Source organism: Ascaphus truei, chromosome 15, assembly GCF_040206685.1.
Source record: "Ascaphus truei isolate aAscTru1 chromosome 15, aAscTru1.hap1, whole genome shotgun sequence".
NCBI lineage: Eukaryota > Metazoa > Chordata > Amphibia > Anura > Ascaphidae > Ascaphus > Ascaphus truei.
In genome coordinates this window covers 34941009-34961876 of record NC_134497.1, presented here as the reverse complement: position 1 = coordinate 34961876, position 20868 = coordinate 34941009, and the positions used below count along the sequence as shown (strand labels likewise).

General features: G+C 52.6%; 1 protein-coding gene across 3 annotated transcripts in view; it reads left to right on the top strand.

Annotated features, from left to right (window-relative positions):
* The window catches only part of LOC142466800 (uncharacterized), a 124075-nt gene that overhangs the window by 91225 nt on the left and 11982 nt on the right, over positions 1-20868 (top strand). For 2 of the 3 annotated variants that reach the window (XM_075572246.1, XM_075572243.1), the window contains exons 1-2: positions 7066-7215; positions 15303-15492. The gene's annotated coding sequence lies outside the window, so the exon portion shown is untranslated. Of the gene's footprint in view, positions 1-7065; positions 7216-15302; positions 15493-20868 lie in introns of those variants that run through there. The other variant, XM_075572244.1, reaches the window with a different exon arrangement.

The window sequence follows — 20868 nt, the reverse complement described above, 5'->3', positions numbered from 1 at the left end:
ATGCCAAGCAGCCATGCTGTTTTTAATTAATTCCCCTGCTCGCGCTAAAACAAACCAAAAAAAAAAATCCCCATTCCTGATTGGATGACTCAACTTGCTGGCCTGCAGCCAGGATTGCTTTGGCAGGCAGCCAGGCCCTATGTGAGCCCGCGCTGTGATGGTGGCCCCTCCCTTTGAATCTTGTTGCAAGGAGCAAGAAGGTAAGTAAGCCTCATGCCTCCATTCCCACCCCTGCTATGCCTCAGTTCTCTGCCTCTCTTCCCTTCCCTGCCTCCCTGCCATGATTAAATTCCCTGCCATGCTTAAATTCCCTGCCTCTCTTCCCTTCCATGCCTCCCTGCCATGCGGCGAACCCCCGCCCCCACTGCCGTGCGGAAAACCCCCCTGCCGTGCAGAGGTCCTCCTGCCATTCGGAGGGCCCTCTGCGGTGAGGAGTCCCCTGCTAAGTGCGACCCCCCCTGCCTTGCAGAGACCCTCCTGCCGTGCAAAGGGCCCGCTGCGGTGCGGAGGCCCCCGCTGCCATGCGCGACCCCCCCCCACCTTGCAGAGGTCCTCCGGCCGTGCGGAGGATCCATGTGCGACCCCCCCCCTACCTTGCAGTGACTGTGTGTGTCACTGAATGACTGTGTGTGTTTGTCACTGAGTGACTGTGTGAGAGTGTGGTGTCACACAGTGCCCACCCACAGTCACCTGCTCACAGTCAGTCACCGTCACCCACCTCCTGACCCTCCCTCTCTCTCTCTCACCCTCTCTCTATCCCCTGGAAGAAGTGTTTTCAAGACGAAACGCATTGGAGAGATCCCCTGGAAGTCTTTTCAAGATGAAACGCATTGGGGATATCCCCTGGAAGAAGTCTTTAATACGAAACGCGTTGGGACTTTATTTCACCCTTATACAGATAGCAGGAGACCCTTGGGAGCTGTCTGGAGCACTGTTACCTTCTCTTACCTTAATCCCTGGTGTATGGCCATCACTGGGGTTTATTGGGAGTCGGGATCCAGCTGTTTTTGTATAGCTTCTGTGGCCTTCTGGTTTTTGTTTTTATATCATAAAAATGTATTTCCTTTTTTTCCTGCGTCCTTTTCCTGTTTTTTGGAATTTTCCTGCGATTCCAGAACAACCTGTATAAGTTGGTCACTTTAATAACCATAAGTCTTCCCATTTTCACTATAATGTGAGTGTTCATTTGGCTCTGAGCATTTTAATATTTTCTATTTACAGTATCACACTATTCTGTGTTTTATCTCTTTATTGGGAATATCCTGCTGCTGAGGAGCCTGCACTAACGCTGCGAGTCCTGCTATTGGAGAAGGTCCATACCATCAGATATATCCTGCCAGCGGAGATTCTTGAACATCAGTGTGGTTATAATTAGCAACCAAAATGCTCGCTTAACCTCGCCCAATATGAGTGCATTACTTTCTTACCTTGACTGTTTTATACAGTATTATACTATTGTGTTTTTTTTCCCTATTTCTCTATGCATTTCCCATTTTGATGAGATTGTGCGCATTTGGAACTTCCTTCCTCAAACAACTCAAGTGGCTCAGAACGAACCCATTTGCGGTCCGGTGCGTCACCCATCAAGGAAATCTATATAGTTGGACTATTACGTATCCTTCCAGCTCACAGTTTTTTTGTGCTTGTCTTTTTCCCTTTACATATATATATATACGGAGGCCCCCACTGTCATGCGCGACCCCCCCCCCCCGCCTTGCAGAGGCCCTCCGGCCATGCGGAGTTCCCTGCTGCCATGTGCGATCTCCCCCACCCCCTGCCTTGCAGAGGCCATCCTGCTGTGCGGAGGGCCCGCTTACGTGCGATGACCCCCCCAGCCTTGCAGAGGCACCATCTGCCGTGCGGAGACCCCCTGCCATGCGGGTGAGTGTGTGTGTGTGAGTGACAGTGGGTGACTGTGTGTGTGTGTGTGTGTGTGACTGACTGACTGTGTGTGTGTGTGTGTGACTGAGTGTGTGTTTGACTGAGTGACTGTGTGTGTGTGTGTGTGTGTGTGTGTGTGTGTGTGTGACTGAGTGAATGTGTGTGTGACTGAGTGAATGTGTGTGTGACTGAGTGACTGTGTGTGTCACTGAGTGACTGTGTGTGTGTCACTGAGTGACTGTGTGTCACTGTGTGTGACTTTGAGAGTGTGTGACTGTGTGACTACGATGACCCCCCGGCCTTGCGGAGGCACCCCTGCCGTGCGTGTGAGTGTGTATGTGTGTGAGTGACAGTGGGTGACTGTGTGTGTGTGTGTGTGTGACTGAGTGACTGTGTGTGTGTCACTGAGTGACTGTGTGTGTTTGTGTATGACTGAGTGACTGTGTGTGTGTGTCACTGAGTGACTGTGTGTTTGTCACTGAGTGACTGTGACTGTGTGTTACTGAGTGACTGTGTGTCACTGTGTGACTGTATGTAACTGTGTGACTATATAAGAGTGTGATTGTGTGTGAGACTGTGTGTGTGTGTACAGACACACACCCACAGCCACCATCAAGTGCCCACCCAATCACCTGCTCACTGTCAGTCACCATCACCCAGTCACCCACCTCCTGACCCTCCCTCTCTCTGTCACTCTCTCTCTCACCCTCTCTCTGTCACCCTCTGTCTCTCTCTCACCCACACTCTCTGTCTCTCTCACCCACACTCTCTGTCTCTCTCTCTCAACCACACTCTCTCTGTCTCATACTCTGTATCTGGATATCTTATTTACCCTATATATCTTAACTGCCCTATATCAACACCGAAATAAATAACCTATACTGCTTTCTTCCGGATCTGACTCAAGCTTCACACGGAAGGCATCGGAATCCCCCCTAACCTAGAAGACAGGTAAGGAACGCCTCCCCTCCAACATACTGAATAACATTGTGGGAATGGGGGTACCTTTACATCGAGGGACTGCGGATCAGGTAAGATCCCAGGTGGGATTGCTGCTTTAGGTATTGGGAAGTGGGGGCATCCAGACACTGTTTAAGGGGTTCAGGAAACTAGTCATTCATATCTGGCTCCCCCCCCCCCTAGATCCGACATTTATACACACACACCTATGTAACAAGGACTAATTGTAGTATAATGTAATAAAATAAATAAACTTATGTCAAAAATGAATGTTCTTACTAGGAATTTATTTATTTAATTTTTTTTAGGGCTAGGGGCAGGGCTAGGTGGTGAGTAGATTTTTTTGTTCGGCGAGTAGATTTTTGGGTGATTTGTCGATAATCCTTTAGGAGCACACGTGTTTACTAGAATGTCACGAAAAAATTATTTCAATACACATATAACAGAACAGGTGCAAAGAAAAAGGGATTCAAAAGATGTGCACATCCTACACAAATCCTCTAATAAGGTGCAATAGCGGACAGTTGCATGGACTAGAAGTGGCCTGTGCTTAGGGGAAATGGACTGGAGAAAAGCTATAGTGGGTTAAAGTCTGTATGGATGCCCCACATGATACGGCAAAACAGATCTGGTAGTAGTGTGCTGAATGCACATACTAAGTAGAGAAGTTTATAATAAAGCCAATAATGAAGAGACAAGGGAGGGGAAAAAGCATGATGTGCGCATGTGTGCGGGGAGGGAGCAGTATGGAGGAATAAGATAAAGACAGTGTCCAAATGTAGTTAGTGAAAAAATCACAATGCTCCTATTGATAAATCTCCCAACTTGTAGGAGGGAGAAAAACATATAGCAGAGTCCTGACTTTGAGTAAACAGGAAAAGGCGTCACTCCCCTGATCAGATAGAAACAAAACCCTCACAATGTTGGCTCTTAACAACAATTGTCCAGAATTTGTAATGTCAGAATCAGATAATGGTGGTCAGCAAACTACTAAGTCATCAAAACATCAAGATATAATCTCATATCCGTAGTTCCAAATAGTAATGTCCCAAAGGTCCAAATAATAGCACAGTATACACATATAGCACAGCCGAGTTGCTCTCAGTAAAGTCACGAGTCCATGAAGCATAAATTCATAAGTCCAAAATCTAAGTTAAAGGATATAAATACGTGCTCTCCAAGGGGAAAGAATGAGGGTGTCCAGCACGGAACTCCCACTCCAATGCGTTTCGACCTAGCAAGCAGCTGCCTTCCTGGCTGGGGCCACCTTCGTCGCTTGGTGACTTCCAAGCAACGGCGGGGGTGTATTAATCTTTTCTGCCCTGCTGGTCCTGACCACTCCCATGGCCTTGTGCACTCGATAGCAGGCCGGCTAGCTGCTGGTCCAACCAGCCTTCCTCATGGCTCAGTGCCTCCAGTTGGAGCCAAATAAATAGCTCGGATAACGACATTGTTAATGGTAAGGCCCTGCTGGGATCGCTTGAGATCGGTAGCTGTGTGTGTGTCCGTGTTTGCGTACTTGTGATCGCTAGCCACCGCAGTGTGCGCGCGAATGAGCTACCACATCACCTTCTTATTTGGACGGAGCGGTGAGCGTGTTTGTGTAGGCCGTCAGATAAAGCAAATTTGTTCCGGGCGTGCCGCATGTGTAGCCCGGCGACGGAGATGCCAACAAATCCAGGAGAGTAAGGATAGCCGTCTGCCCAATGAGAAATCCCCACAAGTTTATATATTTTTTTTGATTGGCTGCTGCTGGTCCTTTGATTTGCTCTCCATTGCCAGCACTGGGGAGTTACGGCTGCCGAGTTAGGCTGCGTCCCCGCTAGCGCTGAGTGGGCGGCGCTTGGCGAGGTGACTTGCATATATATGCAAGTCCCCGCTCACGCGATGCGCGGGCATACACGCTTAGCGCTTAGGTAAATAATTTTTTTAAACTTTGCCGCTCGCTCAACTATTCGGCAATGCCGCCCCACCCCTCACCCCCCCCCCTCTCCTCCCCCTCTCGTGGGCGCGCGAGCAGACACAGGACACCCGGCTCACATGCTTTGAGCGCCAGCGCGCTCAGCGCCAGTGGGGACTCAGCCTTACAGGTAGGGAGCAGGGCTGTGTATGAAAGTGTGTACACGCTTCAATCAATTTGCACATACGGTGAGCAGGACTGACCATGAACACACAGAATAAAGTATACAATTCATTCATCTCTATGTTGGCACCCCTGGCTGTAATTGCCTCTGGTACTATAAATAGTACAGTAAAGCTAAACGGAATTCGTATTAAATGTCGATTAAACATTGTGCATCACAGTACAGTCGCTCACATTACCATCTGTTTCATAGAGAAGTTTCTGTTTCGTCTCCTGCCCCCTTGGCTGAGCCATTTCCGGTTCAGTAAATGCTGAGGTGTATTGCAGCAGACTTACCCCATACTGAGGAACCTCTTGCATCATTCAGAGGACAGAACTTCACACCTTCAGCCGGGAGTCAGACATACTCTATGTTGCACTCATAGTCTTACTGCGGGCACGTCTTTCATAGTCATGTGATTCCATCCATGTTAAATGTCACATTTATACGTCAGATTAAAGTGATCCCAGGGTGGGACCGCAATGAGGTTCACAGGACAACACTCGGGAAAGAGACTTTTAGAGTCTTGCTAATGAGATATATGGAAGCCGTTACACAATATAGCTTAATACTAGACCAAAAGCAATGCAGTGGAATTATGAATGAGTGTAGCTTCCAAGATGATAAGAGAAAACATGCTGAAACTGTTACATGTCACCTAGCCCTATACCTGTGATAGAACACAGGGTTTTAAACTATTGTTGTATTCATGATGAGTTTTATCAACCAATTGAATACTTAATATGCACAATGTAACAAAACCCTTTGGGGCCAGCAATGCATGAGAATGAACAAGATGCACATCTTCAGTCCCATATAACTACTGTACTAATACTAGTGCCTATTAATAACTTAATTCTGTGATTATAATAATGCATGAAGGCACATGTCTCTACAAAAGCTCTCAAGGGTCGCCGCTCCACCCATGTGGGGGCCGATGTGAGCCCCCCCCCCCAAGTCCAGCAGGGGTCAAAGTATAGCCCCCCGTCCTACTGGGGACCCATGTGTCGACCCCCACCTCCGTGGGGGCCCATGTGTAGCCCCTCACCCCATTGGGGACCCAAGTGTAGCCTCCCACGAGTGTGGGGCCCTTGTGCAGCCCCCCCCTACCCCAATAAATGTATTAAACACTCCCAAAGCTATGGCATGTACCCCACAGAGCTTACACTCAATTATACCTGTGTTACCGGGAGAGAATGGGACCCCCCCAGCGTGACACATAACTGCCCCTGTGATTAAGGCCGAGCAGCGCGTATAGTGATAGCGGTTATTATTTATGTCAATGGCAGAAACCTTGATAGTAAAGGTTAATATACCAAGGGAATTGGGGGAAGGGAAAGAAACCCCTTCCCAGTTGATGCCGTGTGGGTAAGTATATGTTGTGACAGATATGGTCTGGTGCTTCAACCGGTAAAGATAAGTAATGCAAAACTAAAGAGAGAGAACTCGGTATAGTAACGCACTCAGAAAACCCTGAGTGAACAGTGATAAGTTAGATATTAAAATCAAAAACTTGAATTCTTAATTCTAATAAAATAAGGTGGTACATATAAAGGACAAACTTCTAACTAAGGTTAAAAATGGGTGATAAAGCTATATAATCACTATAGCTTTTATGGCTACCTAATCATTGGTGGTTAGTCACCTGTTAGGACTAAATGTCTCCCAGATGATTAGAAATGAGTTGCAATGGTGGGTATAATTCCCGTAATGGCTGTATGTATGCCTGTAGTGATTGCCCAGGTGTTGTTATGCTTCATTGCATCCCTGAGCAAAAAACTTTGTTAAGATGCTATGGTCGTCACCTTATGGTGTAAATTAAAGGCGCATATATAAATATATTAAACGCCCTGATTCTGGTGAACACCGATTTCTTTACACATATGATTCATAAAGAGTATGTGCAATTTTTTTAAACCCAGATACCTTATTGAATTTCCCCAGCACATTAAATACATTACTGTAGGCAGAGAAGTAAGGGGCTTGGATAGCGTTAAAGTAATGTGATCTGCATACAGTGCCACTGCTTCTGGAGTCTCTTCCCCTTTAACCCCTCTTGCAGGTTGTTGTTATTATTATTACTGTGATTGGCTCCTGCTGGTCACGTGGTCGCTCTAGACCGGAGGCACACAAGCAGCAGGAAGCAATCCCTTCTCAGCCGGGCAGAGAGCAGCAGCAGCAGCAGCAGCGTCTCCCACACATGCAGCAGCTGGGAGGGGCCGGGAGAATCAGGCAGGATCCCCCCCCTGCGGTGAGTGTCCGCGCGCCGCCGCCTGTATAGCTGCCCCCCCCTTTCAGCAGGGACTGAGGCGGGGGCTCAAACACGCCCCCTGAGCCTCTCCTGCTCTAACCAATGAGCGAGCCCCGCTGCTGCAGGGGAAGAACCCCCACACATTGTAACTCAGGGAACCTCCTTTACCGGAGCGCGCCGCCTGTATCACGTGATCAGGGCCACTGCTGCTAACACGGGGATTGTGGGTAACGGGTGACGCAGCTTCAGACACGCCCCTTTATCCCCGGGCCCCCAGCTCCTAATAATGACAGATACAGTACAAGAGGTTAGATAACACACAGAGGGGGAGTGTTGGGGTCTGCTGCCACATCCTGGTCTGGTTCCCTTAGCACAGGGCTCATAAACCCTGCACCAGAGATCAATGTACTGAACACACACACACGGGGGGGGGGGGGGGGTGGCGATGCTACGTTTTGGGGGGGGGGGTGTGGCGGTGCTACGTTTTGGGGGGGGGGGTGGCGGTGCTACGTTTTGGGGGGGATGGCGGTGCTACGTTTTGGGGGGGGGTGGCGGTGCTACGTTTTGGGGGGGGTGGCGGTGCTACGTTTTGGGGGGTGGCGGTGCTACGTTTTGGGGGGGGGTGGCGGTGCTACGTTTTGGGGGGGGGTGGCGGTGCTACGTTTTGGGGGGGGGGTGGCGGTGCTACGTTTTGGGGGGGGTGGCGGTGCTACGTTTGGGGGGGGGCGGTGCTACGTTTGGGGGGGGTGGCGGTGCTACGTTTGGGGGGGGGTGGCGGTGCTACGTTTGGGGGGGGTGGCGGTGCTACGTTTGGGGGGGGTGGCGGTGCTACGTTTGGGGGGGGTGTCGGTGCTACGTTTGGGGGGGGGGTGTCGGTGCTACGTTTGGGGGGGGGGGTGGCGGTGCTACGTTTGGGGGGGGTGGCGGTGCTACGTTTGGGGAGGGGGGGGTGGCGGTGCTACGTTTGGGGAGGGGGGGGTGGCGGTGCTACGTTTGGGGAAGGGGGGTGGCGGTGCTACGTTTGGGGAAGGGGGGTGGCGGTGCTACGTTTGGGGAAGGGGGGTGGCGGTGCTACGTTTGGGGAAGGGGGTGGCGGTGCTACGTTTGGGGGGGGTGGCGGTGCTACGTTTGGGGGGGGTGTGGCGGTGCTACGTTTGGGGGGGTGGCGATGCTACGTTTGGGGTGGGAGGGGGGTGGCGGTGCTACGTTTGGGGGGGGTGGCGGTGCTGGGGTGGGGGTGGCGGTGCTGGGTGGGGGGTGGCGGTGCTGGGGTTGGGGGTGGCGGTGCTGCGTTGGGGGGGGTGGCGGTGCTGCGTTGGGGGGGGGTGGCGGTGCTGCGTGGGGGGGGTGGCGGTGCTACGTTGGGGGGGGAGGGGACGTGGCGGTGCTACGTTTGGGGGGGTGGCGGTGCTACGTTTGGGGGGGGTGGCGGTGCTGGGGTGGGGGGTGGCGGTGCTGCGTTGGGGGGGGGGTGGCGGTGCTGCGTTGGGGGGGGGTGGCGGTGCTGCTGCGTTGGGGGGGGGGCGGTGCTGCTGCGTTGGGGGGGGGCAGTGCTGCGTTGGGGGGGGGTGGCAATCCTGCGTTGGAGGGGTGGCGGTGCTGCGTGAGGGGGGGTGGCGGTGCTGTGTTGGGGGGGTGGCAATGCTGCGTTGGGGGGGGCGGTGTTGCGTTGGGTGGCGGTGCTGCGTTGGGGTGGCGGTGCTGCGTTGGGGGGGGTGGCGGTGCTGCGTTGGGGGGCGGGTGGCGGTGCTGCTGGGGGGGGGGGTGATCGATGCTGCTGGGGGGGGGTGGGACCGATGCTGCTCGGGGGGTGTGACCGATGCTGCTCGGGGGGGGTGTGACCGATGCTGCTCGGGGGGGGTGTGACCGATGCTGCTCGGGGGGGTGTGACCGATGCTGCTCGGGGGGGGTGTGACCGATGCTGCTCAGGGGGGGGGTGTGTGTGACCGATGCTGCTCGGGGGGGGGGTGTGTGACCGATGCTGCTCGGGGGGGGGGTGTGACCGATGCTGCTCGGGGGGGGGTGTGTGACCGATGCTGCTCGGGGGGGGGGTGTGACCGATGCTGCTCGGGGGGGGGGTGTGACCGATGCTGCTCGGGGGGGGGGTGTGACCGATGCTGCTCGGGGGGGGGGGGGTGTGACCGATGCTGCTCGGGGGGTTGTGACCGATGTTGCTCGGGGGGCGGGTGACCGATGCTGTGGGGGGGGTGACCGATGCTGTGGGGGGGTGACCCGATGCTGTGGGGGGTGACCCCGATGCTGTGGGGGGTGACCCCGATGCTGTGAGGGGTGACCGATGCTGTGGGTGGGTGGTGACCGATGCTGTGGGGGTGTGGTTACCGATGCTGTGGGGGGGGTGGTGACCGATGCTGTGGGGGGGTGGTGACCGATGCTGTGGGGGGGGGTGACCGATGCTGTGGGGGGGGGGGGTGACCGATGCTGTGGGGGGGGGGTGACCGATGCTGTGGGGGGTGACCGATGCTGTGGGAGGTGACCGATGCTGTGGGGGGTGACCGATGCTGTGGGGGGTGACCGATGCTGTGGTGGGAGGTGACCGATGCTGTGGGGGGGGTGACCGATGCTGTGGTGGGGGGTGACCGATGCTGTGGGGGGGGGTGACCGATGCTGCGGGGGGATGACACCGATGCTGCGGGGGGGGTGGGACACCGATGCTGCAGGGGCGGGGGTGGGGGACCGATGCTGCTGGGGGGGGACGATGCTGCTGGGTAGGGGGTGGGTGACCGATGCTGCTGGGGAGGGGTGGGTGACCGATGCTGCTGGGGAGGGGGTGGGTGACCGATGCTTCAGACACGCCCCTTTATCCCCGGGCCCCCAGCTCCTAATAATGACAGATACCGTACAAGGTATGGGGGGGGTGGCGGTGCTGCGTTGGGGGCGGGTGGCGTTTGCTACGTTTGGGGGGGGGGGTGTCGGTGCTACGTTTGGGGGGGGTGTCGGTGCTACGTTTGGGGAGGGGGGGGTGTCGGTGCTACGTTTGGGGGGGGGGGTGGCGGTGCTACGTTTGGGGGGGTGGTGGTGCTACGTTTGGGGGGTGGCGATGCTACGTTTGGGGGGGGGAGGGGGGTGGCGGTGCTACGTTTGGGGGGGGTGGCGGTGCTGGGGTGGGGGGTGGCGGTGCTGCGTTGGGGGGGGTGGCGGTGCTACGTTTGGGGGGTAGCGGTGCTGGGGTGGGGGGTGGCGGTTCTGCGTTGGGGGGGGCGGTGCTGCTGCGTTGGGGGGGGCGGTGCTGCGTTGGGGGTGGCGGTGCTGCGTTGGGGGGGGGGTGGCAATCCTGCGTTGGAGGGGTGGCGGTGCTGCGTGAGGGGGGGTGGCGGTGCTGCGTTGGGGGGGTGGCAATGCTGCGTTGGGGGGGCGGTGTTGCGTTGGGGGGGGGCGGTGTTGCGTTGGGGGGGGCGGTGCTGCGTTGGGGGGGTGCTGCGTTGGGGGGGTGGCGGTGCTGCGTTGGGGGGGGTGGCGGTGCTGCGTTGGGGGGCGGGGTGGCGGTGCTGCTGGGGGGGGGTGACCGATGCTGCTGGGGGGTGTGACCGATGCTGCTCGGGGGTGTGTGACCGATGCTGCTCGGGGGGTGTGTGACCGATGCTGCTCGGGGGGTGTGTGACCGATGCTGCTCGGGGGGTGTGTGACCGATGCTGCTCGGGGGGGGTGTGACCGATGCTGCTCGGGGGGGGGGGTGTGACCGATGCTGCTCGGGGGGGGGTGTGACCGATGCTGCTCGGGGGGTGTGTGTGACCGATGCTGCTCGGGGGAGGGGGGGGTGTGACCGATGCTGCTCGGGGGGGGGGTGTGTGACCGATGCTGCTCGGGGGGGTGTGTGACCGATGCTGCTCGGGGGGTGGGGTGTGACCGATGCTGCTCGGGGGGTAGGGGGGGTGTGACCGATGCTGCTCGGGGGGGGGGTGACCGATGCTGCTCGGGGGGGGTGACCGATGCTGCTGGGGGGGGGGGTGTGTGACCGATGCTGCTCGGGGGTGTGTGTGACCGATGCTGCTCAGGGGGGGGGTGTTACCGATGCTGCTCGGGGGGGGTGTGACCGATGCTGCTCGGGGGGGTTGTGACCGATGCTGTGGGGGGGTGACCGATGCTGTGGGGGGGTGACCCCGATGCTGTGGGGGGGTGACCCCGATGCTGTGGGGGGGTGACCCCGATGCTGTGAGGGGTGACCGATGCTGTGGGGGGGGTGGTGACCGATGCTGTGGGGGTGTGGTTACCGATGCTGTGGGGGGCTGCTGACCGATGCTGTGGGGGGGTGGTGACCGATGCTGTGGGGGGGGGGTGACCGATGCTGTGGGGGGGGTGACCGATGCTGTGGGGGGTGACCGATGCTGTGGTGGGAGGTGACCGATGCTGTGGGGGGGGGTGACCGATGCTGTGGTGGGGACCGATGCTGCTGGGGGGGTTGGGGGACCGATGCTGCTGGGGGGGACCGATGCTGCTGGGGGGGTGGGGGACCGATGCTGCTGGGGGACGGACCGATGCTGCTGGGGGGGACCGATGCTGCTGGGGGGGTTGGGGGACCGATGCTGCTGGGGGGGACCGATGCTGCTGGGGGGGTGGGGGACCGATGCTGCTGGGGGGGACCGATGCTGCTGGGGGGGGTGGGGGACCGATGCTGCTGGGGGGGGACCGATGCTGCTGGGGGGGGTGGGGGACCAATGCTGCTGGGGGGACACCAATGCTGCGGGGGTGGGGTGCTGGGGGGGGTGGGGGGCTGGGGGACCGATGCTGCTGGGGGGGGGGTTGTGGGGGGCCGATGCTGCTGGGGGGGGGGACCTATGCTGCTGGGGGGGGGTTGTGGGGGGCCGATGCTGCTGGGGGGGGACCTATGCTGCTGGGTGGGGTGTGGGGGACCGATGCTGCTGGGGGGGGACCGATGCTGCTGGGGGGGGGACTGATGCTGCTGGAGGGTGGGGTGTGGGGGACCGATGGTGCTGGGGGGTGGGATGTGGGGGACAGATGGTGGTGGGGTGTGGGGGACAGATGGTGCTGGGGTGTGGGGGACAGATGGTGCTGGGGTGTGGGGGACAGATGGTGCTGGGGTGCTGGGGTGTGGGGGACAGAAGGTGGTGGGGTGTGGGGGACAGAGGGTGGTGGGGTGTTTCGGACCGATGGGGGTGGGGTGTGGGGGACCGATGGTGCTCGGGGGTGGGGTGTGGGGGACCGATGGTGCTGGGGGGTGGGGGGTGGGAGACCTATGGTGGTGGGGTGTGGGGGACCGATGGTGCTGGGGGGTGGGGTGTGGGAGACCTATGGTGCTGGGTAGTGGGGTGTGGGAGACCTATGGTGCTGGGTAGTGGGGTGTGGGGGACCGATGGTGCTGGGAGGTGGGGTGTGGGGGACCGATGGTGCTGGGGGGTGGGGTGTGGGAGACCTATGGTGCTGGGGGGTCGATGGTGCTGGGGGGTGGGGTGTGGGGGATCGATGGTGCTGGGGGGTGGGGTGTGGGGGACCGATGGTGCTGGGGGGTGGGGTGTGGGGGACCGATGGTGCTGGGGGGTGGGGTGTGGGAGACCTATGGTGGTGGGGGGTGGGGGGCTGGGGGGGGACCGATGCTGCAAGGGGGGGTGTGGGGGACAAATGCTGCGGGGGGGGGACCGATGCTAAAGGGGGTGTGTGGGGGACCGATGCTGTTGGGGGGGGGGGAACCGATGCTGCCGGGGGGGGTGGGGGACAGATGCTGCTGGGGGGGGGGGGTGCCCGGTGTTGCGGGGGTGTTGGACCGATGCTGCGGGGAAGGGAGGAACCGATGCTGCGGGGGAGGGGGGAGCGATGCTGGGGGTGCCCGATTTTGCGGGGGGAAGAGAGGTGCTCGATTTTGTGGGGTTGTTGGACCGATGCTAAACGGGGGGAGCGATGCGGTGGGGTCCCGGTGGTAGGTCACAGCAGTTGGGGGGGGGACCGATGCTGCTGGGGAGGGGGTGGGTGAGCGATGCTGCTGGGGAGGGGGTGGGTGACCGATGCTGCTGGGGTGGGGGACCGATGCTGCTGGGTGGGTGGGGGACCGATGCTGCTGGGGGGGTGGGGGACCGATGCTGCTGGGGGGGTGGTGACCGATGCTGCTGGGGGGGGGGGTTGACCGATGCTGCTGGGGGTGGGGGGGAACGATGCTGCTGGGTGGGGTGTGGGGGACCGATGCTGCTGGGGGGGGTGGGGGACCGATGCTGCTGGGGGGGTGGGGGGTGGGGGACAGATGGTGCTGGGGTGTGGGGTGTGGGGGACAGATGGTGGTGGGGTGTGGGGTACCGATGGTGCTGGGGGGTGGGGTATGGGGGAGCGATGGTGCTGGGGGGTGGGGTTTGGGGGACCGATGGGGGTGTGAGACCTATGGTGGTGGGGTGTGGGGGACCGATGGTGCTGGGGGGTGGGGTGTGGGGGAATGATGGTGCTGGGGGGTGGGGTGTGGGAGACCGATGGTGGTGGGGTGTGGGAGACCGATGGTGCTGTGGGGTGTGGGGGACCGATGGTGCTGGGGGGTGGGGTGTGGGGGACCGATGGGGCTGGGGGGGGACCGATGCTGTGTGGGGGGGGAGACCATTGCTGCGGGGGGGGGACCGATGCTGCTGGGGGGGGACCGATGCTGATGGGGGGTGTGGGGGACCGATGCTGTTGGGGGGGGGGGGGGGGACCGATGCTGCCGGGGGGGGTGGGGGACCGATGCTGCCGGGGGGTGTTGGACTGATGCTGCGGGGAAGGGGGGAACCGATGCTGCGGGGGAGGGGGGAGCGATGCTGGGGGTGCCCGATTTTGCGGGGGGAAGAGAGGTGCTCGATTTTGTGGGGGTGTTGGACCGATGCTAAACAGTGGGGGGGAGCGATGCGGTGGGGTCCCGGTGGCAGGTCACAGCAGTTGCTGCCAGCCCCGCTGCAGGCACCTGTCCCGCTGCAGGCACCTGTCCCACAATAGTAAAAATAGGTGATAGTGCGCAGCTAATATCTAGTAAACAACAAATAGTGAACAGTGCACCGTGATGATAGAAACAATATTGTAAACCTTATATGTGGATCTGACACTAAACGTGGGTCTGCAGCCTTTCTTGGGGGTGGCTCGACACCCCAGGAACTATACAAAAAACAAAAGAACAGGGCGCACAACGCACATAGTGAAGTATAGTTAAAAATGTGACTTTATGATTAAAAGTAAATAGTTCTGCGTACATCAAGATAAATTTCACAAGCAGTTGGTATATAGGTTTACCACACCAGGAGATGACAATGAGCGACACCCTCGGATGGATCTCAGCATGGGATGGATCTGCAGTCGTCTCGTCTGCTCTTTACAGCGTTCTCCGTCTTGGGGTGGTGGATGGGTAAGTCCCTGGTAGAGAAACCCCAAAGCACACAGCTCACAGGCAGGTAGGGAAACCGCAAGAATCAACGTCCATAGGGTTAGCACGCCGTTTGCCGCCACTCCTCGTCGGGCGCTCGGCAGTGACGTCACGAGTCGCTCCTCGACTTCCGCAGTGCTTCTCCTGGAACGCACAGCGTGCGTGTCATTCAGGTTGTTCTCAGCAGCGGGGAGGGATGTAACGCTATGAAGGCAGCTTACTAACAGTGCTCTAAACCACACATGAAAGGGGGGAAAACGAGCATAGACACCTCTCTCTGGGTGGGGGAAGACATTGTTACCTCATTAGACTGTGGCTCAAGGCTTTTTCTATAGTCCAGTTTCCATATCGGTCCAGGGCATGTTATACGCTCAGGTTGCTAATGGAACACATTCCTGCTACAACACCACTGTCTGTTTCTGTTTAGTTCCACCAGAAGAAAACTCACCTTTTGAGTCACTTGTGTCATCTTGTCGGAGACTTTTTAATTACAATAGTGTTTTTTTTTTTTAGTAATAAGAAAGTAGTCATTGGTGTGGCCTGTGGCTCCCATTCCTTTCAAACTGTGGGTACATACAAGTGAGCCATCGTATATACATTGCTCTCCATTAACTTATGTTCTCCTCAAAAACTGTACAGAAGAAAGAAAAGATAAGTCACATTATTAACAACTTGTATCTTTTTTCAGCTCTTCCTTTATAAAATAGACATTATTTTGAGACCTCACTAACTGTCCCAATTTTAGGTTTGTAAATTGTGCGGGAAACGAGGAAGAACAGAACCTTGTGGCGTTGCAGTACCACGGGGAAATCTACTACAGAACCTGCACAGACCTCCCCCCATACACAGAGCTCCTAGTCTGGTACGGAGATGAATATGGGAAAGAGCTTGGTATCAAGAGGGCACACTGTGGGAAAGTAACGCGCCAGCACAAGGTAACTAGGAATGTGGTTGTTACATCTCTATTGTCTTATTACTGATGTTAAACTGCAAATAGTGATAGATCTGCTTACACCATTACGGGTCAACTAGAACTTAATATCACTAAACCTGACTTGAGTCAAAGGGCCAGATACATCAAGCTGCGGTAACCAAAAATACCGTCTTACATCCATAAAAAAGTGCCTTATTATTATCGTGCAATGAATCAGCGTTGCAGCGTCAAAAATAACGCACTTTTTATCAGACCCATTAAAAGCATCAGATCTGATAAACCTACATAATACCGCATTTTCAAGTAAAAACTGCCATACATCAAGTTCTGATATTTATCGGAACAGGCTGAATGGCAGAAATACTGCAAATATTTTATCACCTACTACAGGCTGGCGTTAGCCCTGTCTTTCCTATGCATATAATGGCCAATATACTGCCCATTATACACATAGGCCAGATGAGCTAAACCAACATAGAATAGATGATAAAATAGTTGTTAAAATACATAACAGTACATATTAACCCCTTAGTAGTCCACAGGTCAACTAGTCATCGGTTTTCATGACTAGCTGACCACACGGGATAATATAAACGTTTCGCTACCTACCCCACTTTGGCACCTTAGTGGCAGTAAAGCATGGTTAGTTCTTGGTTTGTCCCGCAGGCATAAACAAAACACTACGGCTCAGATACCTCAAATTCTGTTAAAGTGGAGTTAATATCGCTCCTGGGGAAATAATAAACTAACGGTTGTTATTACCGCAATTTTAAGGTGGTATACAGTATATCAAGATTGTGGTAATAATTTACTGCGTGCGATATTTGGGCCAATCTAGCGATATGTGAATTAACGTGACCGTTAATAATGTGTTACATACAACATTGGTTAATATTTCTATCATAGACTTCTGTAATGTCTATTATTACAGAAACCTATGATCAAAATAACATTAACCCGTTTCATGCCTGTAGTTACCAAGGTATACCACAGGAACTAAATGGGTTAATACGTTAATTTTTTTTGACCTAATCCTAATTAAAATATATGGGGTTAAAACAGGGACGCAGTAATGGATCCCTCAACACCCATGTAGCTGTTAGGATCTAAATATTAATAAAGGCGTATAGGTAATAAATAGATCCCTATCTCCCTCAGTTTGATTACCAACCAATCCAATCTATTATCCCATCAGTGAAGACAGGAATGAAAGTGTTACAACACCATTAATATGCTTAAACGATTTATAGGTACAGTATAGTTTTAGTAATCATTAGTAGTCGGTAAACGTGATAATTGTTTACACCAGGTACAGCTCCTTTTAGCTTCTCACCAAATAATGCAATAAATGTGCATATACTATTGTCCCTTGGTCGTAACCTATTAAAGGAACTGATAATAGTTGCAATATTAATATTTGTCTATTTATACTGTTGAACCATGTCCATTAGACACAGAGCAGAGAAGGATTCCCAAAAGTATAGGATAATCTTAGCAACATGGGATGCTGCTTATATCAATAATTCAGGTCACAGATTTGGATTGGTTGGTTATCAAACCGAGGGAGACAGGGATTTATTTATTACCTTTACTCCTTTATTAAGATTTAGATCCTAACACCTACATGGGTGTTGAGGGATCCCTTACTGCGTTGCTGATTTTAAAACCATATATTTTAATAGATTATGTTAATAAATTCGTTTTAATAGAATAGAAGAGGATACAAGGGGTTATGGAGGTAGAATGGGGGCAAGTGCGAGTTTGACAAGCAGTTAGACACACATAATAAATACAGATAATACTAGAAAACTTCTAAAGACTAAACCAAGTGGGCGCAGAAAAGAAGGAGCAGATAAGATAATAGTACAGGCTGAAAAAAAACTAAAATGCATGCTTGCTAATGCAAGAAGCCTGACAGATAAAATGGGGGAGCTTGAATTAATAGCTGCAAGGGAGCAGTATGATATCATAGGCATTACCGAAACATGGTGGGATGAAACTCATGACTGGGCAGTTAATTTAGAGGGTTATTCCCTTTTTCGGAAAGATCGAACAAATAGAAGGGGAGGTGGAGTATGTGTATAAGTTAAACCGGATCTAAAACCTATTGTAAGGGACAATGTTTATGAAGGAGTGATGAAAATGTAGAGACCTTGTGTATAGAAATTAGCAATGGCGTTAAAAGTATAAAGAAAATGTTTGTAGGGATATGCTACTGTATAAACCACCAAATATCTGTGAGATTGAGGAAGCTAAAATACTTTTACAAATGGAAAAGGCATCAAAACTGGGTCATGTTTGCATAATGGGGGATTTTAACTATCCAGACATAGATTGGGGAAATGAGATTAGCATTACAACAAAAGGAAACAGGTTTTGGGGGTGCTTAAAGGCAATTATATGACCCAAATTATTGAGGAACCAACCAGGAGAGGGGCAGTTCTGGATTTGGTCATATCAAACAATGTAGAAGTAATAACAAATATTCCAGTCCTGGAACATTTGGGTAACAGTGATCATAACATGGTCTCATTTGAAATAAATTATCAAAAAACAGATTACTTGGGTTCAACAAAGACCTTAAATTTAAGAAAGGCAGATTTTAATAAACTGAGGGCTAATCTAGAAGTAATACATTGGAATGATGTTTTTGCAGGGAAAAAATTAGAAGATGAATGAACAGTCTTTAAAACATTGTTAGAAAAGCACACTTATCAGTGTATACCCTTGGGTAATAAGTATAAAAGTAATGAGTCAAAACCAATGTGGCTCAATAAACAGGTAGGGGATGAAATGGACAAGAAGAGGAAGGCGGTTAGATTCTTGAAGTCAGAAAAGACGAAGACATCGTATCAGAATTATAAGGAATGTAACAAAAATTGCAAAAGGGCAATTAAATTAGCAAAAATGGGTAATGAAAAAAGGATTGCAATAGAAAGTAAGATCAACCCTAAGAAGTTCTTTAAGTACCTTAATAACAAAAAAAATGAGAAAAGAAAATATAGGACCCTTTCAGTGTGAGATGGGTAGGCAGATTATTGGAGATAAGGAAAAAGCAGAGGTATTAAACAAATTCTTGGCCTCTGTGTTTACCAGGGAAGAATCAATTTCAATAGTAGTGCCGCAGAAGGAAGCCACAACCTCCATATTAATGAACAATTAGTTAACTGAGGAAGAAGTTCATAAGCGGCTTGAAAAAACTAAAGTAAACAAGGCACCTGGCCCTGATGGCATACATTCAAGAGTTCTCAAGGAGTTAAAGTTCAGTAATAGCCAAACCATTATATTTAATATTCAAGAACTCCATTTCAACAGGCTCAGTACCACTAGATTGGCGTAAAGCAGATGTGGTGCCTATATTTAAAAAGGGAGCTAGATCACAACCGGGGAATTACAGACATGTAAGCCTGACTTCAATAGTGGGGAAACTACTTGAAGGTTTAATATGGGATAATATTCAGGAATACCTAATGGAAAACAAAATTATTAGTAATAGTCAGCATGGATTTATGAAGGATAGATCATGCCAAACTAACTTTTGAGGAGGTAAGTAGGAATTTAGACCAGGGTAATGCAATTGATGTGGTCTACTTTGATTTTGCAAAGGCTTTTGATACGGTTTCACACAAGAGGTTGGCGTACAAAATAAAGACAATTGGATTTGGATATATGCAGCTGGATTGAAAACTGGTTAAAGGACCGACAACAGAGGGTTGTCATAAAGGAAACTTTTTCAGGTTGGGCTTAAGTCATGAGTGGAATACCTCAGGGATCAATACAGGGACCCCTGCTTTTTAACTTGTTTATTAATGATCTTGAAGTGGCATTGAGAGCAAAGTCTCCAACTTTGCTGATGATACTAAATTGTGTAAGGTAGTAGAATCCGAGAAGGATGTAATTTCTCTTCAGAAGGACTTGGAGAGACTGGATACGTGGGCAGGTAAATGGCAGATGATGTTTAATATAGATAAATGTAAAGTTATGCATTTGGGATGTAAGAATAAAAAGGTGACTTACAAATTAAATGTGGATAATTTGGGGGAATCCTTGATGGAGAAGGATTTAGGAGTGCTTTTAGACAGCAGGCTTAGCAATAGTGCCCAAAGTCATGCAGTAGCTGCAAAGGCAAACAAGATCTTATCTTGCATTAAACGGGCAATGGATGGAAGGGAAGTAAACATAATTATGCCCCTTTACAAAGCATTAATAAGACCACACCTTGAATATGGAGTACAATTTTGGGCACCGCTCCTTAGAAAAGACATTATGGAACTAGAGAGAGTGCAGCGGTGAAGGGGATGGACAATCTAACCTATGAGGAGAGGCTAGCTAAATTAGACTTATTTACATTAGAAAAGAGGCGTCTAAGAGGGGATATGATAACTATATACAAATAAATTTGGGGACAATACAAGGAGCTTTCAAAAGAACTATTCATCCCACGGGCAGTACAAAGGACTCGGGGCCATCCCTTTAGGTTGGAGGAAAGGAGATTTCACCAGCAACAAAGGACAGGGTCCTTTACAGTAAGGGCAGTTAAAATGTGGAATTCATTACCCATGGAGACTGCGATGGCAGATACAATAGATTTGTTCAAAAAAAAAGTTGGACACCTTTTTAGAAAGGAAAGATATACAGGGATATACCAAATAAGTATACAGTACATGGAAAGGATGTTGATCCAGAGATTAATCCGATTGCCAATTCTTGGAGTCAGGAAGGAAATTATTTTTTTCCTTTTGAGATATCATTGGATGATATGACTCTGGGGTTTTTTGTTTGCCTTCCTCTGGATCAATAAGTATGTATAGAAATAGGATAAAGTATCTGTTGTCTAAATTTAGCATAGGTTGAACTTGATGGACGTACGTCTTTTTTCAACCTCATCTACTATGTAATATGTCATAATACATTTACTAGGGGATCAGAGTGCCCATAACTGGGTTTATATATCTTGTGTAAGTTTATCATATATCCCTCTACCCAGAGGAGCACCTCCCCCCCCCCTCCTGATCCCCATATACATTTTTTTCGTGCTGAGCGGGGGCCATTTTTTCTGTATTACGTCGCTACGGTAATTAAGGCATAAACCTCTCTCACCAATAGGGTTGCCAGGTGTCTGGTTTTGAACCGGACAGACCGGTATTTTGCCGATCTGTCCGGTAAAAAATGAAGTAATACGGGACGTGTATGTGCCTGGTATTTTCCCCCTCTGGATGTGCAGGCAGCGCAAGTGTGAAAGATGGGCCCGGGTGCAGCCCCACTCCTACCTCTGATTCAGAAGCGGGCTGCAGCATCTGGTAACCAGGACAACGGGCCGCGTCACCCCCACCCCGTCCCTCTCCCTGCCAAGGAAAAGACTTGCCAATGGGTGGGC